Source organism: Mustela erminea, chromosome 17 (genome assembly GCF_009829155.1).
Source record: "Mustela erminea isolate mMusErm1 chromosome 17, mMusErm1.Pri, whole genome shotgun sequence".
NCBI classification, from domain to species: domain Eukaryota; kingdom Metazoa; phylum Chordata; class Mammalia; order Carnivora; family Mustelidae; genus Mustela; species Mustela erminea.
In genome coordinates, this window is record NC_045630.1 from 37004541 (window position 1) to 37010540 (window position 6000).

Below are 6000 nucleotides of genomic sequence, written 5' to 3' on the forward strand. Positions count from 1 at the left end.
CAAACCCGGAGCCTGATGCACCGACTGACCCCCACCCTCAACTCAGCCGCCTGGGGAATACCACCTCAGTGCAGGTAGATCAAGCCTGCCGTGCCCCTAGGCAACCTAACTCAAACCCTAGGTTGGATTTTCAGGCTTCTGTCCCCAGAGGTATGGCCCCAAAGCCCTCCAGATTGGGGACCCCTGAGTCACACCACAGGACTCTGCCTGCCAGCCAGGAGAAAACCATGCCATTCAGAGATGCATAGAACCCTCAGAGTGAGAGAAACCTGCATGCCCTCCTAAGGCCAACCCTGCTTTCAGGGCTCCCCCAAACCCCGGCCACAAATCCAGAGCCTGATTGTCAGCCTTAACCTCTCCATCAACTCTGCCCCCAAGGGAGCTTGTCTCTGTGGGAACCCTCAGGGGAGCCGCATGGGCCCAGCCTGTGGCCCCGGATGGTTGCAACACGCACCTAGCAAGAAAGCATTCCAAACATTTGGCACGCACGCGGCCCAAATGGAAGCACAAGGTCAGCTATTTCTCACGAGTTTTTGGGCCCAATTGCTATCGATTTGGGCAGAAAGCTCACGAGAATTGGCCGGAAAATCCCCAGTGAACTCACTTCTGGTGGCACAGGCCTGCAGGGCTGCCACCTGGGCTTGGCCCGGGATCCCGAGTGGTCATGCCCCAAATCCTATAAGAAAGCCCATGTGAGCCAGGCACACATGAGGCCAATGCCTCCCGCTAATCAGTCCCCTGGGGTGTGTGCCCCGGCGCTGGTGGGTCGGACTTGCCAGACCCCTAGGCCCTCAGTTGGGTTTTCAGGCTTCCATCCCCAGGGACCTGTCCCCCAAGCCCTCCAGATTGGGGAGCCCTGAGCCATACCCCAGGACTCCGCCTACCACTCAGGAAGAAACAGTGCCATCTGGATTTGCGCAAAAGCCTTAGAGCGGGAGAAATGTGCATGCCCCTCTTGAGTCCACCCTCAACAACCCACTGGGCCACAGACATGGAGGCTGACGCTCATCCAGACCCCCTCCCTCCACTCTGCCCCTGGAAAGCTCCTGTGGGCAGAGGCCCTCAGGGGAGCCACATACCAGCCCATGTCCCGGGATAGCCGTGACATGCACCTAGCGAGAAAGTGCTCTAGACAGTGGACAACTGTGCGACCCAACTCGCCACCCAACACTGTCCAATTCTCACGAGCTTTCTGCCCAAATCGATATCAATACAGGCAGAAAGCTCATGAGAATTGGCAAGAAAATGCCCAGTGAACTCGCTTTGGGTGGCACGGTCCCATAGGGCCATTTCCTGGCCTCGCACAGGGTCCTGAGTGGTCGCAGCCTGGACCCTGTGAGAAAGCCCTCTATGAGCCAGGCACACATGTGGCCAACCCATCCTACTACTCAGCCCCCTGGGGTCCCTGTCCCAGCGCTGGCAGATCAGGCCTGCCATGCCCCTAGGCCCTGACCCTAAACCTCAGTTGAGTTTTCAGGCTTCTGTCCCCAGGGGCCTGTCCCCCAATCTCTCCAGATTAGGGACGCCAGAGCCAAATGCTAGGAATCTGCTGGCCACCCACTAGGAAACCATGCCATTTGGAGCTGTGCAGAACTCTCAGACTGGGAGAAACCCACATGCCTCCCTGAGGCCACTTGCAGCGGCCCCCCTGGCCACAAAACCTGGAGCCTGATACACCACCTGACCCCAGTCCTTCACTCAGCCCCCTGGGGATCCTGCGTCAGTGCTGGCAGATTGGGCCTGCTATGCCCCTACACCCTAACCCTAACCCTTGGTTGGGTTTTCAGGCTTCCTTCCCCAGAGACCTGGCCCCCATGCCTTTCAGACTGGGGACCACTGAGCCACACCCCAGGACTCTGGCTGCCACCCAGGAGGAAATTGTGCCATTCGGAGCTGTGCAAAACCCTCAGAGCAGGAGAAACCTGCATGCCCCCTCAAACCCACCCCCACCTTCGGCGACCCACCAGGCGACAAACATGGAGGCTGACTCTCAGCTGGACCCACTCCCTCAATTCTTCCCCCGAAATGCTCCCCTGGTCAGGGGCCCTTGAGGGAGATGCATGAACCTGGCCCATGTTCCTGGATGGCCTGACAAGTACCCACCTAGTGAGAAAGCACTCTAGACTGCCAGCGTGGCTGGAATTGCCACCCAATGCCAGCCAAGTCTCATGATCTTTCTGCCCAAATCAATATCGATATTGATTTGGGCAGAAAGATTGTGAGATAAGAATTGGCTGGAAAGCCCCTGGGGAACTCATTTCCGGTGGCACAGGCCCGCAGTCCCACTGCCTGGGACTGACTGGGGTTCCCGAGTGATCGCAGCCCAAATCACGTGAGAAAGCCCTCTGCAAGCCACACTCACATGTGGCCAAAACCACCCTCTACTCAGCCCCCTGGGGCGCCCATCCCAGCGCTGGTAACTCTCGGTTGGGTTACAGGCTTCTGTCCCCAGGGGCCTGTCCCCTGAGCCCTCCTGATTGAGGACTCAGGAGATAGACCCAAGGAGTCTGCCTGCAACCCAGGAGGAGACCATGCCATTCAGAGATGCACAAAACCCTCAGACTGGGAGAAACCCACATGCCTCCCTGAGGACACCACCCCCTTTGGCAGTGCCCCCTGGCCACACCCGGAGCCTGACGAGCCACCTGACTCCTGTCCTCAACTTAGCACCCGTGTGCTATTTGATACATCCCAGACCCATATTAGTAGTCATGATGGTGGTAATTTAACTGTGGATATTAAACACCTTCAAGATACTATTCAGGGCATTCCCTGTGATCTTTACAATCAGTTCCAAGTGTGAGTTTCACTCAAAGGATTAATGATATTTTATCTGATGTAAACCCCTTTGCTTGGATCAAAACACTGGTGCTGGCATTATAGGTGGAATGATGACACTTTTTATTGCTATAATCACTTTATGCTTAGTCCTCAGATGCTCATGGAAATCTTTCTGACGAGTAATGGTTCAAGAACTTGCAAAACGGATTTTGCTGCTTCTGCATTAACAAAAAGGGGGAAATGTAACCGTCCCTCAGAATGATAGGCTGCTTGAAATATCACTGATGAGAAATTGTACTGGTCATGCAAGCATGCTTGACGATGACCTTGAGAAAACCCGAACTAGCAGCAGGCCTCCGGTGGAGAGGAGGATACGCGTCCTTGAAGCCCAGCAGCTCAGGGTGGAACATCGCCTGTTTCCCTTTACCATTGTCTCCCCTGCCTCCTGAAAGCCTGCTGTTAAAATAATCCCTTTATGTGCGCTTGCTCAGCCAAACATTCCATGCTGCTGGGCCAGGCACAGCCTACTCTGTTTACCTGCAAGACTATGGTCGATGTAGGACTCCCATTCCTTCTGGTTGACCTACAAGACCCAAGACTAATGCATAACCTCCTCGTTCGTTGGTTGTGATCTTGTATCTAATCCATATGGGACTGAGGAGTTTTGGGGGGGGACAGTCCTTTCAGTGTCGTCCTTGCTCCCTCCCTCTCCCAGGTGACTTGTTTCTTTCTCATTCTGCTCCTGAGTGCCATCAGGAAGGGGCCCCCAAATGCTTGGCAGAGGGAAGAGATGCACGGAGGGAGGCCTGGTGCTTGTATGAAGTGGGATGTCACTCAGCGCTCAGGGAGCTGTCATACCCTCAAGGCAAAGCTGTCCTCCTTTGCCCTGAGCCACAATCTTGGATGCCAGACCCATATTCTAGGCCAGGAGTGTCTTTACATCGCCCTAGGGCTGTGAAACAAGAAGATTCCGTGGGGTCCCCAGTGGGAGAAGAGCAGCGCTTCCTATAGGCAAGGGTGAGTCTCCCCAGTTTGCCCTCCCCAGGCCAGTGTTCTCCCAGGCCCATCCCCGAAACGGAAAACCTACTCTCTTCAAGGGTCTGTCCTTCCAGCCCTACCCGCTCCGCTGGGCCACGGGAACCTGGAAACGGTGGCGTCTGGCTTCCCAGGCCAGCATCCATTCGGCTCCCAACTTTTGCCCACATGACCCACAGAAGAGACTCAGGAGAGCTATGCGGAGAAACTAGAACAGGCTTTAATTAATGAAATGAACACTACCTAAAGGTTCTGAGAGGAACGTGGGGAGAGGGGAGGGGAAATCTGTGGGCAGCGGCAGGAGTCCCAGGAGCTGTGGGAATGGAGGCCAAAGGGACACGATCTCCGTGTACTGTCCCAAGGCCCATGGCCCCTGGGATCACAGACGAGGCCTCAGGCCCCCACCTTCCTTAAAAATGGTAGGTCAGGGATTGGGAAGTTTTCCCAATGTTGGATGGCAGGCTGGGAGTCCGGTCTTGCTCCAGTACCAGGCTTGATTTGTGTCTCCCGATCCACACTAGTCTTGCACCGGTGTCACATGGAAGTACACCACTAGATACTTCTCCAGGTAGTTATTGGCTCAGCCGAGCCTCTGCCTCTTGGGCCCTTAGGAAGTGGGCTGTGATGGGGGAGAAGATGGTTTCTTGCACGGTGCAGCTCTTTTACGTCCTCTTAGGTGCTGGGCACGGGATGACGGGTTCTTGGTGGCAAGGCTGGTGTGGGCCATGCTGACCACAAACGCGGTGCTGCTAGGAGGAGAGGCCAGGACGCCCCCGTCCCCATGGGCAGCCTTGCTGGAAGTGCCGCCGTCCGAATTGGACCTCTGCTTGGTCTTGTGCCTGGGGATGTGACTAGAGGGAGGAGCACTCGGGGCTCCCGACACAGGCTGGTTCGTTATGCTGGCTCCCGTGGTCCCCGACAGGGTGCTCTGGCGTGGGCGGCCCCCTGTGTTCAGGCCCAGGCTTGCCCTGGAGCCCTGCGGGCCACTTGGGGCCCTGCTCGTTGCTGCTGAGATGCAGAGTGCCCCAAATCTGGAGCACAGATCGGCAACATCATCTCCTCTCCCCAAAACTGGGGGTGCTGCCGAAAGCCCCATGCTGATGGGGGCCGGCATTGTGGTGCCAGTTGGGGGACCGGGGTGCTGGCTGTTGGGCCCAGCATGGGACACAGCGCCGGACAGCTGGGGGGCCGCTGTCAAGGCAGGGGCAGCGGCAGTGGGCTGGGATGTGCAGGAAGATGTCTTGTTGCCCGGTGAAGCTCTTTTGCACCTAATCAATCTCTGAGCAGGGGATGAGGGGGTCTTGGTGGCAAGGTTGGTGTGGGCCGTGCTGACCACAAAGGCGGTGGTGCTAGGAGGAGAGGCCAGGACGCCCCCGTCCCCATGGGTAGCCTTGCTGGAAGTGCCGCCGTCCGATCTGGACCTCTCCTTGGTCTGGTGCCTGGGGATGTGACTAGAGGGAGGAGCACTCGGGGCTCCCGACACAGGCTGGTTCGTTGTGCTGGCTCCCGTGGTCCCCGACAGGGTGCTCTGGCGTGGGCGGCCCCCTGTGTTCAGGCCCAGGCTTGCCCTGGAGCCCTGCGGGCCACTTGGGGCCCTGCTCGTTGCTGCTGAGATGCAGAGTGCCCCAAATCTGGAGCACAGATCGGCAACATCATCTCCTCTCCCCAAAACTGTGGGTGCTGCCGAAAGTCCCATGCTGATGGGGGCCGGCATTGTGGTGCCAGTTGGGGGGCCGGGGTGCTGGCTGTTGGGCCCAGCATGGGTCACAGCGCTGGGCAACTGGGGGGCAGCTGTCAAGCCAGGGGCAGCAGCTGGGCCAGGGGCGAGGACAGCAGAGGAGGTAACCGAGCCTGGCTGGGCACTGGCACGGGTCCCCCGGGAGGCAGATGCGGGTAAGGGAACCACATAACCTACCTGGGTGCCACTGCCCAAGGACAGCTGGACTACTGCCGTGCTCAGGGTCTGGAGTGGGTCTGGAGCCTGAGCTGCCGGCTGTCCATGCGCGGGAGAGATTTGAAGGGTGCTGGCTCCGGGCCACTGCCTACCAATAGCCCCGAGTGGGGCCTGGGCAGTGGATCCCGGGTTGCCCCTACCTCCTGGCAGCGCAGGCAGCCCTGGGGGGACTGTGACTGAGGCTGTGATGTCCCCGGACGGCATCGAGCGGGCCTGGGTAGATGCAAGGT